Raw genomic sequence first — 12,088 nt, 5'->3', positions numbered from 1 at the left:
GGTTTTTCAAAGCCGGGGGACTCTCAAAAACGGCTTCCCAGAATTCAGATCAAATCACAGAACACTTCTCAAAGTGAGTCCCAAAACAAAGCTACACATCAGTGCTTATATAGCCTTCTCCTGGCTCAGAGAATGTAACAACCTTTTTGACCCACTGGCCAATCAAAAAGTATCTTCTGAAAAACAAGCCTCCCTCCCCAGGCTTCTGGTGCACTTTAGCCTAGGGGCAGGGAAGATCTTTAAAATTTACATTCCCATTACAGACTCAAAATCAAGTCTTCTGATTCTAGATGATTTTTAAAAATTATTCTAGACGATTCCTAAGAATTCTTCTAGCTTTAAATTATAGAGAAAAGGAAAGAATCCAAGTTCAACTCTCTTTCCATTATGTATGCTGTGTGGAATCAGCTCCTATTAGTTCAAGATAGCCTATTGTTAAATTTTCAGTGTGAGCATTTAAACCTCAGGAATGCACAAATGCTAAAAATCAGATCTTGATTTATAATTTTTTTGATTGTCTAGACTTAAGAAAGTGATGAGGAAATATCAATAACGCAGATTAAACTTAAAAGTATGTCATACACTACATATGTGTAAATATCAAATCGCTTGCCTTCTCAATGGTGGTGGCGTAGGGAGGGAGGAAGGGAGAGAATTTGGAATTCAAAAGTTTCAAAAACGAATATTAAAAATTATTTTTACATGTAACTGGGAAAAAATAAAATACTAAATAAAAAAATTTTTAAAGTATGTCATGCAAACATTTTTTTCAGGGGGAAACCATTGTTAAATGTGTTCCTGCAAAGCACTGACTATACAACAATGAACTAATTTAGAACTGAGTTGGTACTCTGGAGAATAGTATTTAGTTTTTTAAATAGATCTTTCTTCATATCTTTTGTTTTTTGCATTGCCTGAATTTTCCCCTGTGTCCCTTGCTTTTGTCCCTCCCAGGGAGCCATCTCTTATAACAAAAATTTATTTTAAAGAAAATAGAAAAGAGAAAAAATCAGCATCAGTACATTAAAAAATCTGACATTATATGCAATAGTTCACTTCTATAGACTTCTGTCCTGCCACCCTACCTCTTCAAAGGAATAAGTGTGGGGGAGAAATCTTTTCATATATCTTTTTTGAGACCATGCTCACTCTTTGTAATTTTGTAACATTCATTTTCAATTGTTTTGTGATTGTTGCAATTTCTATTTATATTGACATATTCATTGTGTATATTGTTTTTTTGACTCTGTTCATTTAAATTTGCATCGGTTCATATGTTTTTTCATGCTTCTCCATATTAATTATATTTGATTTCTTATAGCGCAATGATATTGTTACATTCATGTATAAGAATAATACATAGTTAAAGGGAAAGATTATTGAGCTCCCAGTAAGGAAATCTTTAAAGCAGAGAAAGAAAACTATAGACAAATCTCCCTAACGAATATTGATTTAAAAATATTGAAGAAGATTTTAGCAGAGGTATAACATATAAAAAAGATTATCCATGATTACTAGCTTGAAGTTATACCAGGATTGCATTTTGGGAAAACTACGAACATATTAGGCTACATTAATATAAAAAATATTATTACTATCAATAAATGCAGAAAAAACTTTGAGAAAATACAATACCTTTTTTATGTTAAAACTATTAAATACCATCAGAATATAGGGATCAGACCTTAATATGGTATAAACTTAATATGGTATATAAAAATATATATGTAAAATCATGAGCAAGTATCTTCTGTAATTGAAAAATATTGGAGACTTTTCCAATAAGAACAGGGATAAAGCAAGGATATAAACTACCATCACTATTACTTGAGGTAGTTTAGAAATGTTAGCTATAAAAATAAGAAAAGAAAAAGAAATTAAGAAAAGAGGCATAGGCAAAGAAGAAGCAAAATTACTGCTTTTATCATTGATAATATAGTTTATACAGGAAGCTCTGATTCAATTAAAAATTAATTTAAATAATTAGTAATTCCATCAAAATAGCAATATATAACATAAACCCTCAAAAATAATAAACCTTAAGATTTACTAACAAAATACAGTAGAAAAAAGAGAAAAAGACAATGAAACATCTGAAAATACACACAAGAAAACAGAAGGAAGTTCAGAAGAAGACACAGACATGGAGAAATTCTGAGTAAAACTTAATATACACCCTTTGGGGAAAAAAATAGGTTCTCCATGTAATAGATATTCACTGTCATATGCAACTATCTTTTTCTGTTATTTTTTAAAGGAAAAATTTGTTTGTTGATGTTTGACATGTTCATAATGATTAAAAAAAAGACAAAATTATTTTTTCAAAAACAACTTTGCCCTATAATATCAATGAAATACAGAGCCCATCACCCTAAGGCAGCTATAGAAAGATTGACATTTCTTCACCAAAAAGAATAAAAGGGATCGATAGACTTTCTCAAAGAATGTGATATACAGATAAAACTTAAAAGAAATACTTTTGGGACAAGCATACATTGCTTTAGCAACCAATATTATAGGCTGATAATGGCTACATACCCAATGAATTTGCTGAATGTTACCAAAAGCAGTTTACTTCTGAATGATGTCTATGAAACAGTTAAGATCCAAGAATGGAATCTAAGGGGCTTTTGTGGGGTAAAATATACTCAAACTCAGCTGACAATGAGTTGACCAAAAAAATAAAACAAATGGCTAAGTCATGTCAATTTGTTTATGGAAACAGAGGGTTTGTGATGTTGTAAGGCTCAGCTAAGACACTTAAAGGAAGTGACTGACAAGATGCCAGTCTTAGTGTCATGGTGCATTTATCAGGTGAAAACACATCTCAATTGTTCACCAAGTGAATAAACCCTGGACACCTGCCTACATAGAACATAAAGTCTGTCTGGATTGGCTGAGGGACTTGGTCAAATACTCTGGGGCCTGTATAAAACCATCAGGCCAATTGAATTCAAAGACTTGGATGTCTGACCAAAGAAAGGAAAGAACATTTTATCTAAAACTCTGAGAAGAAATTGATTGGGGCAACTAGGTGGTGCAGTGAATAGCACCCTGGAGTCAGGAGGACCTGAGTTCAAATACAGACTCTGACACTTGACACTTACTAGCTGTGTGACCTTGGGCAAGTCACTTAACCCCAATTGCCTTGCTTTTGCGAAAGAAACAAAGAAAGAACAACAGAAGGAACAAAAGAAGGAAGAAACAAAGAAAGAAACTGATTTGCAGGGAAGAGGAACCTTGGTTTCCATCTTCTCCCATCCTTCCAACTTCCTCTTTGGCAGATAGAGGACAGTGTGAACTTTTTAAGACCAAAGGATTTGTACTTTTATCCAGTATCCTAGCAACATCCCTAGCTGGTGGCAAGTGTCTGCACTGGGAACAAAGGACAGACTGGACACAGTGAGGAAGGCAGATTCAAGGTTCTATAGAGAGCCCAGAAGAAAATGTATACCATACTTAAGGGGAACACCTTGAGGATGTCAGCAAAAGGATCATAAGCAGCTGAGAGTTACTTCTTTGCCACAAATCTCTCTGAGATTTCCTCTAGATTCTGTGTGTACTTGTGGGAGAGTGTCTCATAGACTTTTAGAGGGGTATTTTATACCAACTATATATCACTTTAATATATATTCATTTCTAAAAGCTAATTAAGTCTGGATGAATGATATCAACTTAAAACCAATATTTGAAGCACAGTGGTTAGGACTCTTGGTTATAACATTAGAAAGACAGCCCCAACCCCTCAGGGCTATCTCAGAGCCCTGAAAGAACCTATTAGCTATGCTCTCTGGAGTCCAATTTATCTGTGTAAATGGAGGTTGGCATAGTAGATACAGAGTATGAATTTCAGGGGCAATTCAGACACAAATCTTTGCCAACAAAAGGATTATCCTTAGGGGGTAGAAATTTAGGGGACAGCTAGATGGTGCAATGAATAGAGCACTAGCCCTGGAATCAGGAGGACCTGAGTTCAAATCCAATCTCAGACACTTGACATTTAACTAGCTGTACAACCTTGGGCAAGTCACTTAACCTCAATTGCCTTACCTTCTCCCCTCCAAAAAAAAAAAAAAAGAAATTTAGTAATCTATCAAGATTATGTGAAGAAATAGTAGAAAGAATATAACCACTTCAAGTTGCAAAAATTTAGCATCTATAGAAATACCTCAAAACACATGACTTGTTAAGCTAGAACTATTTATCAGAAGCTCACAAATTAATAGACTATATGGGGCAGCCAGGTAGCACAGCAAGTAAGAGCACCGGCTCCAGTGTTGGGACGACCTGGAGATCGAATCCTGGGCTCAGACACTTAGCACCCACCCAGAAATACCTGGTGGTGTGACCTTGAGCAAGCTACTTAACCCCAATTGCTTAGGGGCGGCCAGGTGGCTCAGCGAGTAAGAGCACTGGCTCCAGTGTTGGGATTGACCTGGATCAAATCTGGGCTCAGATATTCAGCACCACACCCAGAAATAACTGGCCGTGTAAACTTGAGCAAGTTACTTAACCCCGATTGCTTTAAAAAAAAATTAATAGACTATAAATCCCTGTACTACAAATACAGACTTCCAAATATCCTAGAAAACTCAAACAATAAACTGTATGAGAACCAGACCATTATCACAGACCAGAATGTCGTCTGACATTGTGGGGATATCATCACTCCACAAAAACTTAAAGAACAACAGTTTCCAGAGATGTTGCCATGTTAAATTTTCATAATCTTCAAGCCACATGGATTTAAAGGCTTTCAAAATAAAAAGACCTAATAGACAAGTTCAGCATCATGTGGGAATAGAATGAGGGACATGCCATCCCTGTTGTCCTGTCTGCTGCTGGAATTATACTAAGGATGTTTCTGGTGAGCGTACTTGATGAACTCACATTTTAATAGTTTTGTTGTTTTTTTTTCAAGCAGATACTTATCCACCTGTTTGATAGTCTTTAGAACATTAAATATAAAAGAATAATAGCAAGATAGTGACTTGTTCCAAAATAATTTTACCTAAACTCTATGCAAAAAATTAGATCAATATTATAAAATGATGTCTCTCCCCACCCCGATCCCACACTAAGTTAAAATTATTGAAAACATGTAATGTGTACTCTATACCCACAGCTGTCCTAGGCACTATGGGAAGAGATATGAAATTAAATTACATTCAACAAGCATTTTTTAAAGCACCTACTATGTGCAAGGCAATGTGTCCCTGACTTCAGGTAATTTCTGTAGAACTGGGGGAAGATAGTATGCACATAGAAAAATAAATAGAAAATCCATACAAATTAATTTTGGATGATATGAAGAAGCCCCGATTCTTACTTTGCTATAAGCTAGGGGCTGTGATTACAGTAATGCTGAATGATAGAGTTTGACTACAAGGAAGAATATGGTTCAGCTTTCATACCAGTTTCTAGTGAAACTGCCTTCCATGTGTTCCTGTTTTGTTTGCCACTGCCCATTATCCTGAGGCTTTCTCTAGACAATTTGGAAGAGGTTTTCTCACTTCAGCAATCTTCAGACCTCAGTGATCTAGCTAAGTTTCCTTATTCCTGATAGGTCTTCTTCTCTGTCTTTGGCTCTTTCTTAAATTGAACTGAATTGAATTCAACAAACATTTATGAAAAGCCTCCTGGGGATACGGAGACAAAAAACTAAGTCATCCCTGTCCCATGGAGTTCACATTCTACTGGTTGACAGTAAGAGCTAATTATAGATTATATATATGTATACATGTATACATATATACGTATATGTAACAGGATGTTGGAGAGAAACTATCCGGCATCCATCTCCAATTTCCTGTTACTTACAAAATATACAAAAGGTAACTTTAGACAGGATCACTGACACCTGGAAAGATCTATTGTAAGGAGGTAACATTGGAGTTGAGCCCTGAAGGAAGGTAGAGGATCTTAGAGTTGAGGAGAAGGAAGGAACAGGAGAAAAGTAAAAAGGAGAGGGGCAGTCAAGGTCATATCTTAATCTTTCCCAAACAATTCAAGTTCTCCATCCTTTCCCCAGGAATACAAGAGGCAGCTGAAGGAGCAGATCTTTATGGGATAAAAGGAATGACATTAACATTTATCCACTTATCCAACAATAATTGGTAGCTCAATATAATTCAATGAACATTCATTGAGTTTGTACTACAATAATGGGTAGTTAGGTGGCATAGTGGATAGAGTGGTGGACCTGGAGTCAGGAAGATTCAACTTCCTGAGTTCAAATCTGGCCTCAGACACTTACTAGCTGTGTGACCCTGGGCAAGTCATTTAACCCCATTTGCCTTAGATCCTCATTGGTAAAATGAGCTGGAAATGTAAATGGCAAACCACTCCAGTATCTTTGCCAAGAAAACTCCAAATAGGGTCATGAAGGGTCTGACATAAATGAAATAACTAAACAATAGTTACAATAATAATTCACATTTATATAGTGTTTTACCATATATATGTATATCCTGTATATATGTACCTCAGTTAATTTTATCCTCATAATAACCTATGAGGTAGGGATTATTATAATTCTAATTTTGCAAATGAGGAAACTGAAGCTCAAAAGTATTAGGGATTGACCCAATATCACACAGCTAATCAGTGGCTAATCTTGAGCAATGCTGGTCCCTGATCCAAGCAGGCAGAAGGGATTGGGTCCAATTCTCAAAAGCATAACCTTTAATGAGAAGTGGGGTAGATCCTCCATTCTCCTACTCTGTGGCTTGTTAAACTCTCCCCTGAGAACACTTTTAGTGGGTAGGGCTCATATCTAGGGTTTCCCAAAAAGGGTAAGTAAAAAGGCTCTCAATGTACAACATGATAGGAATAGGTAATTTATACCAATGCACAATAGAAATGCAAACCATAAAAGACTCACAGCTAGAATTAATAGAATGACTCAAACAGGATTTAGTAACTGTTGCAGTCTTGTGGGAGGCTGATCCTTAAGCAATTTGAAGGATTGCTTATTAAGCATGCTATATTTCACCTCGGCTTGACACTGTACAAACAACTTCCAGAACATTATATGGCCAAGAGGTCAGATCTTTTTTTCAGTGACCTCTTCTCCAAGAATATGGTAGAAAGCACTACAGACTCCTCCCCTGAAGTCACCTGATGGGGCCACTGGACCTCTCAGACTCACAAGGATATCTCCAAGCCTGGACACATCCTCTCATTCACCTAAGATCAGGAAGAAAACAAATACAAAAGAGTAAGTCCAAAACCAGGCTAAGGTATTCCTAGTCATGACATATACTTTACATGCAGTATGCTCATGTCTTCGTGGAAACTAGTAGGGAAAGAATATAGGAAGGCACCCTTCCCTCATTTTTCTCTGGCAATCAGCTTATAGCAGTCCTGATGATTGGAAGGGAAGACTTCTCTTATATGCCCACTGAGTTAAAAACTCTTCTGACTCAGCAGTCAATAAGGGGACTTTCACCATTGCAAAGCATTAACCCTTTAGTCCTGAATTTTTTGTTGTTCAGTTGTATCTGACTCTTTATTATCCCATTGGGAGTTTTCTTGGCAAATACTAGTGGTTTGCCATTTCCTTCTCCAGTTCATTTTATAGATGAGGAAATAGAGGCAGTGACTTGCCCAGGGTCACATGGATAGTGTGTCTGAAGCTGAGTTTGAACTCAGGTCTTTCCAACTCCAGTCTGGCATTCTATCCACTATATCCTTAGTCCTGAATTACACATGGCCATAAACAGATCCTAAAGCTTCCACTGGGATTGATTTGGAATGGCACTTCTGAGCATGCTTCATGGAATGATGCCTATGGGGCAATTCAAACTCACTAGGGCAAGTCATTTAACCCTGTTTACCTCAATTTTCTCTTCTGGAAAATGAGCTGGAAAAGAAAATGGGGATCATGAAGAGTCTGAAATAACTAAACAACAAGAAAATAAAGTGCTATTTTCCCCACTTGACAGATGAAGAAATTGAAGCTCAGGAAGATAAAGAGACTTGCCCACAGCTACTAAGTGAAGGAACAAGGATTGGAATCCAGGTCCTAGGACTCTTTCCGTTACACCATTTTACCACTGTGGTAGATTTTTCTACCGGAATTGCAATCCTCACTTTGGACATTTTTCTCACAGTTATGTGCCACAAGTTACAATCTTTGGGACTTGGATTTTTCTTTCCTTTTCAGTGTAACAGGGAGGTAGAACAGCTTCAGTAAGCACATGTGTTTCTCTGGGACCAGGTTAAAGTTAGAAAGTAATGACAGAACATGAATCATTCTCCAAGTGCTTTTCCTTCCCCCTGGAAATTGAAACTGTCCTCTTTATTTCTCCCCTGAGTCCGAGTTCCCAAAGAACATTTAGAGCTTCAGAGAATGTCCAAGTGAGGAGGGACAAGCTTACAAGTCATCTAGCACAGCCCTTTTACCTTGCAGGTACAGGAACTGAGGGTCAGAGAAGGGGAGTGATTTTTCTGAGGTTGCACATTTAGGTGACAGCAGAGACAGACCTCAGAGTTAGGTCTTCTAACTTTGAATCCATTACTCTTTCCATTACACTAACTTGCCTTTCTCTTGGGAGTAGACATTATATAACTATGTCCAGGAGGCACACAGAAAATTCTCTTGGCAATGTACATCAATCAAATGAAATGAGAGTTGCAAGCCTTAAAATATTAAATAAATGCTAGCTATTATCATCATCATCATCATCATCATCGCTAAACTAATATTAAATAGGGGCATCTAAGTGATGCAATGTATAGTTCAAATCTGACCTCAGACAGTTACTTAGTGATCCTGGGCAAGACCATGTGTGCCTCAGTTTCTTCATCTGTAAAATGAGCTGGAAAGGGAAATGACAAACCACTCTAGGATCTCTGCCAGGAAAACCCCAAATGGGGTCACAGAGAGTCAGATACAATTGAAAAATTACTTACTAACAAAAATATTGAATAAGAAAGGTAACATGGCATAAAGAATAGAAAACTGACCTCAAAGTAAGAAAGGCCCGGATTCAAGTCCCACTTCTGAAGCATACTGATGGAACAAGCCCAAGCTTAATGTCTCAATACCCCAGCAACTCTCTGAGACGGTCAATTTCAGAGCAAGTGCTAACCTGCATTAGCAGAGGGACCCTCCTCACCCTGAGTTCCTACAGTCAATGAGATCACATGTCCAACCCAGACAAACAATCTTGACTTATTTTCATGGTCAACAGAATGTTTTCTTCCCAGTGACCCCATGAGGTAGGTATTTTATGTTTCTAATACTGAGGAATATTCTGCTGGACCCAAAGGTTTAGAGTATACCCAACACTCCTTATTCCTTTTTTTTTTTTTTTGCTTTTTGGAGGGGGAAGGGCAGGGCAGTTGGGTTAAGTGACTTGCCCAAGGTTACACAGCTAGTAAGTGTCAAGTGTCTGAGGCCAGATTTGAACTCAGGTCCTCCTGACTAGGGCCACACTCTATTTACTGAACCACCTAGCCTCCCCAACACTCCTTATTCTTATACTCAGAGGTTCAGCTTGGAACACCTGACCTCTAACAAGAGGGAGGGTAGGCTCCTAAAACCTCTGCCCAACAAAGAATTGGAAATCAAGGGGATGCCCATGAATTGGGGAATGGCTGAACAAGTTGTGGTATGAGAATGTAATGAAATACTACTGTGCTATAAGAAATGAGGAGCAGACTTCTTCCTCCTAGAACAGGACAGATCGGATCCCAGCACTCTTCCCAAACATGGGTTTGGAACTTTACTTGCACTTTCTCTCCCAGCCCTGCCACATGGTCTACCTCTTCCCCAAGGTTAATCCCGCATCCCCTTCAAGCTGAAGACAGTGGAGCTGTTCTGGGGGCAGCACATGACCAATGATTTTGCCAAAGTGAACAGCCTGAAGAGGGTACCAGCCATGAAAGATGGAGATTTCATCTTGGCAGAAAGCTCAGCCATCCTGCATTACCTGAGTCAGAAATACAACACCCCAGCTCACTGGTACCCTTCAGACCTGCATGCCAGGGCCCGGGTTGAAGAATACCTGTCCTGGCATGCTGACTCCATTGGGGCACATTTGGCTCAGTGCTATGGATTTGGGTGCTGGGCCCTCTCATTGATGTCCACATCCCCAAGGAGAAAGTGGACAGGAACATAGCCTCCATGACACAACCCCTACACCATCTGGAGCAGAAGTTTCTGCAGGACAAGCCCTTCCTCACTGGTGACCAGATCTCCTTTGCTGATCTGATGGCGCTGGAGGAGCTGATGCAGACATTCTGTGCTGGTTTTGACATCTTCGAGGGCCGGCCCAAGCTGGCAGTTTGGCTTGGGCAGGTGGAGGCCACCTTGGGGGAGAAGCTATGCCTAGAGACCCAGGAAGCCATCCATAAACTTTGTGCAGAGCCCAAGTCCTTGAAGGACATCCCTTTGGCCATGTAGGAGAGAATGAAGTTATGTCTTTCAAAGATCCCCTAATACAAGATCCTGGACCCCAGACTCTGACAGATGAACTCTCTCCAGTGCTGCATTCCACTTCCCAACTACATGCCCCTGTGCTCCACCCCCTCCTCATGACCTAGCTCCCTTTATGTTGTCTCCTCCCCCCTTAGAATGTAAGCTCTTTGATAGCTGGGAGGGTCTTGTTGGCTTGTGTTTGTACTCCAAGTATTGAGCAGAGTGCGTGATGTATATAGCAAGAACTGAGTAAATGCTTTTTCATTCAAAAAAAAAAAAAAGAAAGAAATGAGGAGCAGACAGACTTCATAATCACCTGGAGAGACATATAAACTGATGCTGAGTGAGAAGAACAGAACCAGGAGCAATCTGTACACAATCACAGACACAAAATATGTGTGACGACTAACTTCAATAGACTGGGCTCCTCTCAACAATGCAAGATTATAAGAAAACTCCAAAAGACTCATGATCGAAAGAGATAGCCACATCCAGAGAAAGAGATACAGAGTCTTAATGCAGATTGAAACAAACTACTTGCTCTGTTTCTTTTTCTTGTTTTGTTTTGTTTCCTCTTTCCCACTGATCATTCCATCAGTTATAATCCTTCTTTACAAACTTACTAATGATTAATGTGAAGATATTTGTAGATGCTATATTTGAGTGCATGCCTCCATGGGGGAGGGGGAAGAGAGGGAAGGAGAGAAAATTTGAAACTCAAGCGACCGTGGAACTGAATATTGTAAACTAAAAGTAAATAAACAAATCAATTTAAAAAAAACCCAAAACCTCTGCCCAAGTGCTCAATAGTTTATTGTACTTCAAATTAGGTATTTTACATTCCACCTCCACATTGAACTGCCCAAGGAACTTCAGTTACCATGTTACCATGTTTGTGGTAAAATGTCCAAGTTTGGGCCAGTCCTTTTGTTAGCGGCTACTTCTCAGTCTCAGAAGCTTCACATATTTTCAGTCGGCTCCAGGCCCTTAGAACCTGTATCTCAGGGACTCAAAGATAGCCTCCAAACCTAGACAAATCTACCCCAAGGGGAAAAATAGAAATTTGCATGATAACATTTTTATATATTTAAAAGAAATAGCAAGTTGTACATAATAGATTTGCAGTTTCATGTGCAATCATCTTTTTTTTTTTTAAATTCTACTATGTTATGGGAATGCATGTTTTATTTCATAAATGAAAAAGAAAAGAAAAGGCAGCTGGCAGCCACAGGTAGAAGTGCATCTAATGAATCCATGCTTTGTGTGGGAGCAGTTACAAAGTAGAGGAAATAGGCACTGTCCATCACCTCAACCCCCATCAAGGGGAGGCTAGATACAGTGTCTTACTAGACATATAGGAGTCAACAAACATTTATTAAGTGCCTACTAATATTCCTGGCACTATGCTAAACCCTGGTGATTCAAAAAAAGACAAAAAAAAGCTTCAAGGAGCTAACAGTCTAATGCAGAAGACCACATGCAAATCATTACACACAACACCATATAGACAAGGTAAATTGGAAATATTCTCAAAGGGAAGGCACTAAGATTAAGAAGGACTGGGAAAGGCTTGTAGAAGACAAGAGAGTCAAAGCAAGAGCCTAAGCCAGAAGCATCTCTCTCTCTCTCTCTCTCTCTCTCTCTCTCTCTCTCTCTCTCTCT

At 38.6% G+C, this 12,088-nt stretch overlaps 1 pseudogene; it reads left to right on the top strand.

Annotated features, from left to right (window-relative positions):
• The first annotated feature begins 9,501 nt into the window (after nt 1-9,501).
• LOC138142878 (glutathione S-transferase theta-2 pseudogene) lies at nt 9,502-10,657 on the top strand (annotated as a pseudogene).
• Nucleotides 10,658-12,088: the final 1,431 nt, after the last annotated feature.

Source organism: Petaurus breviceps, unplaced genomic scaffold, assembly GCF_028583685.1.
Source record: "Petaurus breviceps papuanus isolate PSGF00001 unplaced genomic scaffold, PetGlider_PUasm1.0 90617, whole genome shotgun sequence".
Taxonomy (NCBI): Eukaryota; Metazoa; Chordata; class Mammalia; order Diprotodontia; family Petauridae; genus Petaurus; species Petaurus breviceps.
The sequence above is the reverse complement of the archived record's forward strand: the minus strand, read 5'-3'. Positions and strand labels throughout refer to the sequence as shown.